The sequence below is a fragment of the Aquarana catesbeiana genome, linkage group LG05, assembly GCF_042186555.1.
Source record: "Aquarana catesbeiana isolate 2022-GZ linkage group LG05, ASM4218655v1, whole genome shotgun sequence".
NCBI lineage: Eukaryota > Metazoa > Chordata > Amphibia > Anura > Ranidae > Aquarana > Aquarana catesbeiana.
The window spans coordinates 302,430,394-302,444,727 of NC_133328.1; the positions used below are offsets into that span (position 1 = coordinate 302,430,394).

The window sequence follows — 14,334 nt, forward strand, 5'->3', positions numbered from 1 at the left end:
TAATACCGTTTTAATTAGATAGAGGTCTGCGTCTGCGTTATGGGTTTTCACCATTTTTCAATTCTTCACTTTACTTAGCTAAGTGCATATTACAAATTACTACTGGGAAAAGTTTATGTTCTAGGAAAAGAGAGAGTGACGGTCTATATGTTAATTTGTTATAAAGTGGAAAAGTAAAATGAAAATAGGAGAAATTGATTGAAAGCAAGTTCATGTTTATTTCAAATGCATTTTTATTAGAAACATCATAGTCTGAATTATTTATCACCACTTCCAGAGATAGTATATTTATTTAGATATTTCAGCTGTGTATTAAATGTATTTTATAGTACATCTTAATCAAAACAGCCCCTTTAGAAATGAAAGTTAAGGCTTACCAGGTCTGGGATGCTCTACCCTGCAGGCCCTTTTTCACTGCTGAAGGAATTCAAATAGATTTATCGCTGTAACTTATATTAGAATGACAATATCATACAGAGGTGGTTTTTGCGATAAGGCTTTGAGATTATAACAATGCAAAATGAAAATTGTCAGGGTTTTTTTTATAACGTGCAAACATGTTTTTAGTCTTGAGCTCTTTATTTTGCTAAGTCCTTTAAGTATAGGATTTTTGATAAGACTGTTTCTTCCCCATAAATTGGTGAGTAGATGGACAGCTGTCTCTTATGCACACGACCGGACTCTTTGTCGTACAGAACTCCGAAGGACTTTTTGAGTTCCGACGAAACAGACTTGCCTACACACGATCCCACCAAAGTCCGATAGTTTTGAACGTTTTGGTCATGATGACGTATGACCGGACTAGAATAAGGAAGTTCATAGCCAGTAGCCAATAGCTGCCCTTGCGTCCTTTTTTGTCCGTCGGACTAGCATACAGACGAACTGATTTTTCGATCGGACTCGAGTCCGTCGGAAAGATTTGAAACATGTTCTATTTCTAAAGTCCGACAGATTTTTTGACAGAAAAGGTCCCATGAAGCCCACACACGATCGAATTGTCCGACGGATTTGTTCCATCGGACCAGTTCGGTCGAAAAGTCCGGTCGTGTGTACACGGCATAAGAATGACAGGGAGACAACTGGCTATTAATTGCACTACCAGAATTTGCTCTTTCTAGTAAGACTGACTCAACAGACAGTAATATGGAGATTATTGCATGCAAGATATAATCATTTCTATGCAATCAGTACAATCAGATTTCAATATGTGTGTCCTACTTGAGATGTTATAACCAGTGAACCTCTAGGACGGAAGCTGTGTTGTAACTTCACATCTTGCTCCTGTACTCTATGTGCCTTTAAGCCTACTACACACAATGATATTATCGGACGACTAAATTGCATGCTAGTCTCCATATCGAAAACAAATAGGTTACTAATGTACGAAAATTCTCATACAACAGAATAAAAATTCGGAAGTGATGTAATGCATATGTATTGAATTTTCGAATGAAAGCTGTACTGATTAAACGAAAATCGTACGAATGCGTTTGTCCCTTCAGATAATTTCGGACGAAAGCTATGTACTAACGATCAGATTATTGTACAATTGCTTCTAAAGTGCTACTTTTTGTACAATATTCTGATCGTGTGTACGGGCCTTTACAAACTCCTTAAATTGCAGCAATCTACTTCTCTGACTATCCCCTATCATCCAACTATTTCACGCTGTCTAAGTCTTTAATGATGCAGTGTGATTTTGTAACAATTTTCCCCCTTTTTCAATGCATTCTCTGTTTTGATTGCAAATCTAACTGCCAAAAGTCTACTGTGTTCCTGGCAGCACTGAAGGAAAAAGTGAGATATCCCAGTGCTTCTATTTAGTTTTAATGCTTCAAAGAGGAGAACTCTATCTACTCTAATGCCAACGGCAAAATTGTCTTGGGAGGAGATGCACTGACAGGCATTTTCCCTACAGCACTCGAGGTTCTGTGAAGTTCTAACAATTGCATCCTTGTTCCCACAAAGAGTATATTGGGTATTTACTGTATACAGCATTCCTTATAGCTGTGAACAGAGGTTTTATGGCATTGCTGATAGTTGTTAAAAACAAAGTAGATGTACTAGGCAGCACATCTTGTCATCTATTTGCATGCAGTCACATCTGTGCATTAGAAATTGCAGTGCCTTACAGTTTAACACAACGCAGGGTGCATTTTATGTACGTTTGCATGCTTTTTACATTTGTTACAAAATCACACTGCTTTTTTTTACTTTTTTAATATCCACCCTGAAACCATGGACATGTGACTGACATCACTCTAATTAAAATCTGTATTGCATTTTTTGTTCTTTACCATTGGCTATAATTATAAAGGCTCTTTTTTTCATAAAGCACACATAAGGGGGTTGATTTACTAAAGGCAAATCCACTTTGCACTACAAGTGCACTGCAAGTGCACTTGGAAGTGCACTTGGAAGTGCAGTCGCTGTAGATCTGAGGGGGACATGCAAGGAGAATAAAAAACAGCATTTTTGCTTGTACATGATTGGATGATAAAATCAGCAGAGCTTCCCCTCATTTCAGATCTTCCCCTCAGATTAAGCCCTCAACACACGGACGTTTTAAAAAACGGGCTGTGAAGCTAGTAACAACGCCTGGCAAAAAAAGCAGTGTCAAAAACTCAATTCTATTAGCGTTTTGATTTCTTGTCAATGTGCGTTTAACGACGTTTGTAAGCGTTGAAGCTAAAGCGTGTTTAAAAAAAAAAATATCCCTCTGCTATTTTCCACTCCTAAATTACCCACATAAACATTTTACAGCTTAAAAACGCTGACTCTAAAAAACGTTGGTATAGCGCTAATGCAGGTTTTTGAGCTTTTTTCTAGCGCTGGAGCCTCAGAACGCGCTGGTCCTTGTTTTTTTTTGGAGCTTAAAAACGACCATGTTTGTTACAGCTCAAAAACGCCATGGTGTGTATGAGCCCATTGAATAACATGGAGTGGCGTTCTTAAGCAGCAAAAAAAGCCGCTGTTAAAACGTCCGTGTGTATGAGGCCTTACAGCCACTGCACTTCCATACTTACCAACTGTCCCAAATTTCTCGGGACATTCCCAGGATTTAGACCCTTTTCCCGATCTAATCGTTTCCCGGGAGATGTTCCGAGAAATTCAGTTTTTCCCCATTTTCGTCCGTCGGCCCCTAGAGGTCCGCGGTAGGCAGAGATGATGCCTCCGCCGGCCGCCATTTTCAAGGAGACCGTAGGGTACAATAGAGATTGAGCTGCGGCGCCGCCCTCCCCCCAGCCCGCTCCGCTGCTAGTCTCTGTGACCTGTTATGGAAAGGGGCCGGTCTGGATGTCACGGGGGGCGGTCTGGATGTCACAGGGGGGGCTGGTCTGGATGTCACGGGGGGGGGGGCGGTCTGGATGTCACGGGGGGGGGTCTGGATGTCACAGGGGGGGGCCGGTCTGGATGTCACAGGGGGGGCTGGTCTGGATGTCACAAGGGGGGCTGGTCTAGATGTCACGGGGGGGCTGGTCTGGATGTCACAGGGGAGGTGGTCTGGATGTCACGGGGGGGCTGGTCTGGATGTCACGGGGGGGCCGGTCTGGATGTCACAGGGGGGGCCGGTCTGGATGTCACAGGGGGGGGGCCGGTCTGGATGTCACAGGGGGGGCCAGTCTGGATGTCACGGGGGGGGCCAGTCTGGATGTCACGGGGGGGGGGGGGCGTATAGTCTGGGTGTCACGGGGGGGCACCAGATGTAAGGAGGACTCTGCTGATGGGGACACAGATGTGAGGAAGGCTCCGCTGGGGACTCCTGATGTGAGGGGGGCTTCGCTAGGGACTCCTGATGTGAGGGGGGCTCCGCTGGGGACTCCTGATGTGAGGGGGAGCTCTGCTGGGGATTCCTGGTGTGAGGGGGCTGCGCTGGGGACTCCTGGTGTGAGGGGGGGCTCCGCTGGGGACTCCTGGTGTGAGGGGGGCTCCGCTGGGGACTCCTGATGTGAGGGGGGCTCCGCAGGGGACTCCTGGTGTGAGGGGGGCTCTGCTGGGGACTCCTGATGTGAGGGGGGTTCCGCTGGGGACTCCTGATGTGAGGGGGGGCTCCGCTGGGGCCTCCTGATGTGAGGGGGGCTCCACTGGGGACTCCTGATGTGAGGGGGGCTCCGCTGGGGACTTCTGATGTGAGGGGGGCTCCGCTGGGGACTCCTGGTGTGAGGGGGGCTCTGATGGGGACTCCTGATGTGAGAGGGGGGTTCCGCTGGGGACTCCTGATGTGAGGGGGGCTCCGCTGGGGACCCCTGGTGTGAGGGGGGCTCCGCTGGGGACCCCTGGTGTGAGGGGGGCTCTGCTGGGGACCCCTGGTGTGAGGGGGCTCTGCTAGGGACTCCTGGTCTGAGGGGGGCTCCGCTGGGGACTCCTGATGTGAGGGGGGCTCCGCTGGGGACTCCTGGTATGAGGAGGGCTCCGCTGGGGACTCCTGGTGTGAGGGGGCTCCGCTAGGGACTCCTGGTGTGAGGGGGGCTCCGCTGGGGACATCTGATGTAAGGGGGGCTCTGCTGGGGACACCTGATGCAAGGGGGGCTCCGCTAGGGACATCTGATGTAAGGGGGGGCTCCGCTGGGGACATCTGATGTAAGGGGGGGCTCTGCTGGGGACATCTGATGTAAGGGGGGCTCCGCTGGGGGCACCTAATGCAAAGACGGACTCTGCTGGGGGCACCTGATGCAAGGACGAACTCTGCTGGGGGCACCTGATGCAAAGACGGACTCTGCTGGGACACCTGATGCAAGGACGGACTCTGCTGGGACACCTGATGCAAGGACGGACGGCTGGTGGCAGGCGACACGCTCAGGGATCCCACTGATTCAGCATTATGGTGAGTTGAATGATTTCTTTTTATATTACAATGTAATAATAGAAATAATGCACTTCAATCATCCTGACACCATAACAACCATGGTGCTGGGATGATTGAAGTGTTAACACCAGGTGTTTGGAGTATCTTTATCTGCTGATTGTTAAACTTTCTAGAATACACAAATTTCCATTGTTGTGTAGGATCTGGGGCTGCTGTCCCTCCATCCCTCTCCCCCCCTTTCCCTCTCCATCCCTCATTCATCTCAGACTCTAACCACACCCCCTTTGAGCCACGCCCATCTAAGACACACCCACAATTTCGAGTAAACCACGTCCCTTTTAACGTTCCACCTATGCCACGCCCACAAACGCATGCCCCGCCCCCTGATTATAACACGACTCCGCCCACAGCCAAAAAAGTGTCCCTAAACATTTTTTTACAATGTTGGCAACTATGCACTTCCAGGTGCACTTTCAAGCGCACTTGCAGTTCACTTGTAGTGCAATGCGGATTTGCCTTTAGTAAATCAACCCCCAGGTGTAAAAAGCAGGATTTTGCAGAAATGCTGTACTGTACTGAAATGTACTGTAACGCAACCCATTGATTTGAAGATCCTCATAAACTATAATGAGAACTATTTTCTTTGCACTTTTGAGGTGCTGTGAATATGCACTTTTGTGCAGTTATATTGTAATGGTGTAAATGTGCTGTAAGGGCCTGTGTTGACAGGCTTTTGACTTGTGTTAAACAAAGGCAGGTGGCTTTCAACATTCATGTGAGGAACTTCTGAGATCATTCAAAATTCATTGGCAGATGAATTTGCTTTGTAGTTGGTCTCCCTCTGTCCTGTATTTGACCTGCTTCCATAGCAGTAGTGATGAATTTTGAGTGCATAACTGCAAGCAGTGGACAATAAAACATCTATTTTATGATTAAGAAGTCTCTGATATACTGTATATGCAGTATGTTTATACGTACTGCATATTCTAAATTATGTACACACAGCAATAGGTCTCTTTAAGCTACACACAGTTGAAATATAACCTGCTAAATTTGTCAATGTCAAAAATGAAATATGGATGATTTTACCATACATTTTTATTCCACTAAATACAGTGCCTTGCAAAAGTATTCACCCCCCTTGGCTTTTTACCTATTGTTATATTGTTACATTACAGACTTAAGTTTAATGTTTTTTTAATCTGAATTATGTGTGATGGATCAGAACACAATAGTCTAAGTTGGTGAAGTAAAATTAGGAAAATATATACATAAAACTATTTTTCAGAAATATAAAAATGATAATTGGCATGTGCTTATGTAATCGCCCCCTTTGTTATGAAGCTCATAAAAAACTCTGGTGCAACCAATTACCTTCAGAAGTCACATAATTAGTGAAATGATGTCCACCTGTGTGCAATCTTAGTGTCACATGATCTGTCATTACATATACACACCTTTTTGAAAGGCTCCAGAGGCTGCAACACCTAAGCAAGAGGCACCACTAACCAAACACTGCCACGAAGACCAAGGAACTCTCCAAACAAGTAAGGGACAATGTTGTTGAGAAGTACAAGTCAGGGTTAGGTTATAAAAAAATATCCAAATCTTTGATGATCCCTAGGAGCACCATCAAATCTATCATAACCAAATGGAAATAACATGGCACAACAGCAAACCTGCCAAGAGACGGCCGCACACCATAACTCATGGACCGGGCAAGGAGGGCATTAATCAGAGAGGCAGCACAGAGACCTAATGAAACCCTGAGGAGCTGCAGAGTTCCACAGCAGAGACTGGAGTATCTGTACATAGGACGACAATAAACCGTATGCTCCATAGAGTTGGGCTTTATGGCAGAGAGGCCAGAAGAATGCCATTACTTTCAGAAAAAAAACAAAATGGCACGTTTTGAGAATTTGCGAAAAGGCATGTGGGAGACTCCCAAAATGTATGGAGGAAGGTGCTCTGGTCTGATGAGATAAAATTGAACTTTTTGGCCATCAAAGAAAACGCTATGTCTGGCGCAAACCCAACACATCACATCACCCAAAGAACACCATCCAAAACAGTGAAACATGGTGGTGGCAGCATCCTGCTTTGGGGATGTTTTTCAGCAGTCGGGACTGGGAAATTGGTCAGAGTTGAGGGAAAGATGGATGGTGCTAAATACAGGAATATTCTTGAGCAAAACCTGTACCACTCTGTGTGTGATTTGAGGCTAGGATGGAGGTTCACCTTCCAGCAGGACAATGACCCCAAACACATTGCTAAAGAAACACTTGAATGTTTTAAGGGGAAACATGTAAATGTGTTGGAATGGCCTAGTCAAAGCCCAGACCTCAATCCAATAGAAAATCTGTGATCAGACTTAAAGGTTGCTGTTCACAAGCGCAAACCATCCAACTTGAAGGAGCTGGAGCAGTTTTGCAAAGAGGAATGGGCAAAAGTATTGACTTTAGGGGGGTGAATAGTTATGCACATTAACTCTTTCTGTTATTTTGTCCTATTTGTTGTTTGCTTCACAATAAAAAAAAAAAAAAAAAAATCATCAAATTTGTGGGCATGTTCTGTAAATTAAATGATGCAAATCCTCAAACAATCCATGTTAATTCCAGGTGGTGAGGCAACAAAACATGAAAAATGCCAAGGGGGGTGAATACTTTTGCAAGGCACTGTAAATGTCAATGCTGTATATTTGGTGCATGTTGTCTTTGAAATGATGGACTGTTCAGAGCAGCAGTGAGATGTGAACAGTGATTACTTCTAAAGAAGCTAGCATTGTGGATTATACCCTTTAAAATCCATAGCTGCAGGTACAGATCTCAAAATCTGACAACCATGAAACCTGAACGAGGTGTCCAAGCAGAAAGAGAGGTGGAAGAGGCACTGGTGCATGAAGATGGTGTTGCTATGAATGCATATAAATAAATAAATATATTATATATATATATATATATATATATATATATATATATATATATATATATATATATATTATATTATATATATATATACAGGACCTCAATATTAAGTGTGTTTTTTTCAGAACAGAGTTTTGTTGGAGTTTGCCTTCGGTCTATAAATATCAAGGCATAAAGTGATAAAAACATCACAGTCACTTTGACTGTGCGTAAATTTACTTTATGAATGAACTAGTATTGTATATAAATGCTAATGATAATAATAAAATACTGAAACATTTGCAAAACTAGTTATGGAAAATCAGCATGATCAAAATTCAATATTAAAGTGACATTAACCACTTGACCTCAGTTAGGTTTACCGCCCTTCATGACCAGGCCATTTTTTTGCGATACCACACAATGCTGTACCCAAATAAAATGTATGTCCATTTTTTCCCCTACAAATAGGGCTTTCTTTTGGTGGTATTTGATCACCTATGCATTTTTTTATTTTTTGTAATATAAACAAAAAATTAGACAATTGTGTAAAAAAAAAATAATAATAATTTTTTACTTTCTGCTATGAAACCTACCCAATACAAAACTTGAAATAAATCTAATGTATTCATAAATTTAGGTCAATATGTATTCTGCTACATATTTTTAGGAAAAAATCCCAATAAGAGTATATTGATTGGTTTGTGTAAAAGTTATAGAGTCTACAAGCTAGGGGATATTTCTATTCATTTATTTTTTTACTAGTAATGGCAGCAATCAGTGACTTATAGGGGGACTGCGATATTGTGGCGAACATTTGGACACTAACTGACACTTTTTGGGGACCAGTGACACAGTGCTTAAAAATATGCACTGTCACTGCACTAATGACACTGGCTGGGAAGAGGTTAACATCAGGGGCGATCAAAGGGTTAACTGTGTGCCTAGCCTGTATTTTACTACTGTGTGGGAGGTGCTTTTACTAGGGGAAGACATGGAACCTTGTCCCTGCTTTGCAGAGACACAGGATCTTTGCTTTCCCTCCTGTCAGAACGGCAATCTGCCTTGTTCTGTCCGTCTGCATGATGATCGGCGAGTGGTGGCAAACATCGAGTCCGCGGTACCCACTGATCAGGTCCCGCTGTGTATAATCACAGCTAGAGCGAGCCACCAGCGGCACGCATTCGTATATATATATGTATATATATTTACGTGATCCTGCACACAGCTGTCGCCCTGTAGCAGTAAAACTGCTATAGGGAGGTTGGCAAGTAGTTAAAGGCTTTCCGCTTTCATCTTTTAAAAAAAAAAAAAATAAACATGTCATACTCACCTGCTCTGTGCAGTAGTTTTGCACAGAGGAGCCCAGAGTGCCCCCAGAGTAAGCAGCTTGCAATGGGGGCACCCAAGTAGGCTTGTTCACGAACTGCAGATCTACATTACCATTCACACTCAGAGCCGTGGATCGGTCCCGCCCATTTCTCTCCTTATTGGCTCACTGGCTGTGATTACAAGCCATTGGCTCCGGCTGCTGTCTCACCCGATGAGGAGGCCCTAGAGAGCGGAGGCTCTCGTGCACATCACTGGATCGAAAGCAAGCTCAGGTGAGTATTAGGGGGGCTGGAGGCGCTCCTGCACAGAGAAGGTTTTTTACCTTCATGAAGGTAAAATTCCTTGAGCCTTTAGAACCACTTTACTGTGTATGTTACCCCAACATTTTATATTCCTGATACATAAGTATGTTACCATGTACTTGTAAAAATATGCTGCTCTCTTTGCATTGCTTTGTGTGAAATTCCTGGAGATCCTGCCAGTCTCCCTGCTTTCCTCTTTCAAACTGACCACAACTATCCCAGTGAGCATCTCAGTTCGATGTTGCAGCTATCTAGGTGAGTATGTATGTTTATTATTTTGGTTTCCCGCATTTCTCTTTTAAGAGAAACAGCTACTGTCTGCTTGTATACTTAATTAAGAAAGTCCTAGGGATATATATAAACCTTTATAAATAAATACAAAAATGTGACATTTTATAATAATTACTGGGGCCTAATCCCAGGAGGAATCCCAATTAACCTTGAAACAGAGAAGCTTAGTTCTAGACTACACCCAGTTAATGGAGGAACTGAGGACTGAGCTCAAGTATCCATATAAACTATCTTTTTTTTGCTCTTGTAAAGTCTAATCTAGAACTCAACACAGGCACAGGCAGCTATCATACTTTAACCAAAATACAAACAAATTGGCAGACACTAGGGGACATTTACTAAAATTAGTGCACATGGAATCTGGTGCACCTGTGCATAGTAACCAATCATCTTCTAACTTCAGCTTGCTCAATTAAAGAGGTTGTAACCCTAAATTGGTTGTAACCGTCTAATCAGTCCCTCTCTATGATGAACAAAACCTGGTTGGCCCTGCCTGTTCCTGGGTCCCCCTTAGTGTGCTGACCATGATAATCATGGCTACTGATCCATGATACCGTGGTCAGCTTACATGCCTCTGTCATTCTGCTGCTCTCCTCCCTCCCCCTACCCCCCTGCCTGTCAGCTCATATGTGTGAGGCTGTGAGTGATCTCTTCCCCTTCCCTCCTACTGCTATTAGTAGCTGGCAGTAAAGTTAAAAACGCCTACTGCCAGCTCCTCTGTTCTACTAAGCTACACTACCCTGTGAACATGTTTGTATAAAATTGTGCCTGTAAATACCTTATTTAAGTTTGTGAAGATATGAAATATATTAACCATGTCTTTTGTTGTATCCAGAGTTCCTCTTCAACATGAATTTGTATTTCTGATACTTCTTATTATTCTTGTTTTTCTCTAAGATGTTTCTGAATTCTTTTGGTATTGCAGCACAAGTGGCTGACCAGTTGACAATTAAATGTTCTGCCAATGACCTGACACAATTCTCGGAAAGGATGTAATATGGGAAGATGTTGACATAGAAAGTCCCTGTCTAAAAGTCAAATTAACCTTTCCCAAATAATTATTCTTCCCTTTCTGTCAAAATAATCCTTAATTAAAAATAAGTCAGGTCAAGATGACCTAAAAAAACTGGCCAAAAGCTGTGTTGACATACTTGGTGAAATGCGTACTTGTGACGTGTAACTTTGGGCTTTTGCCCGCCATAGAATGTAATGCTAGGAGTTTCTATAAAAGTTTGAACCACTTTGTAATCTGTATCACATCACATCCCCTTGGAAGATGTGATCCGCTGTATATACAGTGCATATTCTGAAGTAAACATACATGAGACGAATGCAGCTCTATTGGCGTTGATGTCCTTTATTTCAAGGTTCAACTTAACAAGTTCATTTCTGGCTGGTCCATGACCTCCGCATGCTCTCCACCCTTGATCTAAGGGCTACAGCAGGAGAGGCTGACGTCAGAGGGGGATCTCAGCCCCTCCCGCTGTAGCCCTTAGATCGGGGGTGTAAGCAGCGGGAGGTCACGTCACTGGCCAGAAACTAACTGAATTAAGGTATTTACAGGCACAATTTTATACAAACATGTACACAGGGTAGTGTAGCTTAGTATAACAGAGGGGCTGGAAGTAATCTTTATTTGACTTTACACCAGTTTAAACTTTGACAATAAAACCTAGAAACTGGTTGGTTACTAAGCACAGCTGCACTAGGTTCTGTGTGCACCAGTTTTAGTAAATCTCCCTCTAAGTTCAGCTCTGTGTCACAAAAACATTCCCCATTTTTGTATTTTTAATATTTTTAATATGTTGAATATGTAGCAAGTAATTTCGCGCTACCCCCAATATTTAAGCGGCTAACACGCCAAATTGGATAAATGGCAGAGGCAAAAATAAAAACAAAAAATGTATAGCGCTACACATTTTTTGTTTTAACATTTTGAATATACATCTTCAAACAGGTGCATACAGACTAATAACCAAATATCTTAGTTGGTTTATAACCTAAACTAGATTTGTTAAAAGCTATGCAAGTCCCAACTTCTAAAGGCATTCTTTCAGCATTCTGGTAAATGTAAAATAGAATAACATTATGGTAAAAAAAGGTATTATTAAAGTAGATGTAAATGCTAATGACATTGAAAACAATGACATTTTGTTTGCTAAAGCACTTTGTATAATCAACATTTGCTTTTCTTTAGATAAAAATCACTGTTTTCATCCTTTTCTAATTCTCAGTTCTGCTGAACTTCTGTATTCTTTTTGCAGCCATGTAATATCTACCTGCACATAATCTACTACCTGTTGCCTATCATATCTCAGGGTGTGCTTCCTAATGGTAACAACAGCAGAACAGGCATGTGCAATGTGTGTCAGCATAGCCCATTGTATTCCCCCTTTGGGAGTCTGTGTGACAGGGTTACAAGACAAGAGAACAACTGGGAAACTAAAGAAGGCCGTTCATGGCAGGGTCACCAGGTATTATGTAATGGCAGTTACAGGTAAAAAGAAAAATGACTTTAGCAACTGGGACTACATATACTTTAAGTAATGTGAGGGTCCGGGGTTAGAATTGACATTAATTTCTGGTTAAAGCAAAATACAATCCACTTTTCTGGAGAAAGGGAAGAGTGCCTGTGGCAAATATTCTGGCTTGCAGTTTTTATGGACAGTAATGTCAGCACAATCAGAATCATACTTCTAATTCCGCTATAATTAGAAGCCAATTATGAAATCAATGCACACAACACTGATGAGGGTTACAAAATAAAGTCTTGCATGCATAAATGTTGCAAGCTAACGGACACAAAAAAAAAATCACCTGTGAAAGTCCATGTTTTTATAGCTACAGAAGTCATCTATTTAGGAAGGGATTATAATGTCGCGTACATTACGAGCGGACTTTCCGACAGACTTGGTCCGGCGGACCGGACTCCGTCAGACAATTCGATCGTGTGTGAGCTCCAGCGGACTTTTTTTCCCCAAAAGTCAGACGGATCTAGAAATAGAACATGTTTCAAATCTTTTCGACGGACTCGAGTCCGGTCGAAAAATCCGCTCGTCTGTATGCTAGTCTGACAGACTAAAACCGACGCTAGGGCAGCTATTGGCTACTGGCTATCAACTTCCTTATTTTAGTCCGGTCGTACGTCATCATGTACGAATCCATCGGACTTTGGTGTGATCGTGTGTAGGCACCAAAGTCCGTTGGAAGTCCGTCGAGAGTCCATCAGATAGTCCGTCAGACCAGTCCGGTCTAAAAGTCTGCTCGTGTGTATGCGGCATAATGTGTTTGTGATATATTTGAGGAGATGATGCATTTTTTAATTACGTTTTGTTTTTACTGACAAGGTCATTTTCAATTAACTTTCAAAAGGACAGGTGAAAGCACTTATAAATATATGCATGTACTGCACTTTCTACACAAATGTGATGCTGTTCCATTGCACCTATTAGATTTTCGAAGGTGCTTTGATAGCACATTAACAAAAAACATGGTTGCGACCATTGGAGCCTATACATGTATTGAAATTTAATTTTTTTTTCCGGTTCCTGCTGAACTGGCTGAATTTCAATCCATGTGTACCCCTCTCTGTTCAACAATAGTTGAGCATTGGACTGTTGAACAGTCCTGCTGGAAAACTAGCATTCGATCAGTGTATTCTGATGGGGGGGAAGTCCCTGCTGTCAGAATACAATAGCGCAGTGGAGGAGTTCCCTGCATCCACATCGCTTGTGTGGATCTTTCACAATACAGCAGTTTACCATGCAAAACACAGATTAACCACTTTAAGAATAAATCAGAGCTCACATTTTAATATAACAGAGAGCTGCTAAAAAAACAGTGATGACTTAATAATACATAGGTAAAAAGGACATTCCTGATGAAACCTAGACTACAGATGAGCAACTGTTAAATATGTGGGAAACCAATAGGCAATTATTAAAATGGTCCAATCCTGACCTTTAAAGTAGAACTATAGGCAAAACTTTTTTTTCTTCGATAGAGCAAGGGAGGGTTATAACTCCTGTAAGTTTTTTTTTCCTGTTCATTTTTTTGTGTCCTATTTCAGAGATTTCCTTTCACTTCCTGTCTCACAGCCAAACAGGAAGTAAGAGGAAATCAGTGTAAATTAAGGGAATCCTTTGGGGACGACTTAGGTTACCAGAACTAGTGTCCCCATTGGTAGATTTCCCCTTTATTACTTTTCTGGGGACAACCCAATGATATTGGTAAACAGGAGAAATAGAGAGGGTGAATCCCCTTAACAGGGGCACAGACAGCAATAAAAACTGACAGGTGTTCTAATCCCTCTCCACTCTATCCAAAAATATGCAAACAAGTTTTGCCTTTAATTATACTTTAAGTCACAGTGACTATCAGTAGCGTATGTCATCCACCCCAAAGCCACACCATCAATCCCTGTCAAATACAGGGAAGCCACAAAAAACTGTCAATGTAGTCCTGTCACAAGTAATACACAAAGCCAGTATAGCAAGCGTAGTCACATCATGCAGACATAGTATATAGGCAATTCAACTTAGTCCCTTCTTACCACCTGTACTGGACTGTTGCTGTGAGCCTCATAAAATTATTTTCTATGGAGGGTGAGTAGCTTTAGAGTTCCACTGGCTTCTCCCTGTGGCTTCCTACTGTGTTTTTTCTGCTAATACTGGTGGTTTCAGTGGCTCTTGGTAGCAAT

The 14,334-nt window shown here is 42.5% G+C and overlaps 1 protein-coding gene across 1 annotated transcript in view; it reads right to left on the reverse strand.

Annotated features, from left to right (window-relative positions):
* Positions 1-14,334, reverse strand: part of TMEFF1 (transmembrane protein with EGF like and two follistatin like domains 1) — a 294,551-nt gene that overhangs the window by 18,137 nt on the left and 262,080 nt on the right. The window lies entirely within an intron of this gene.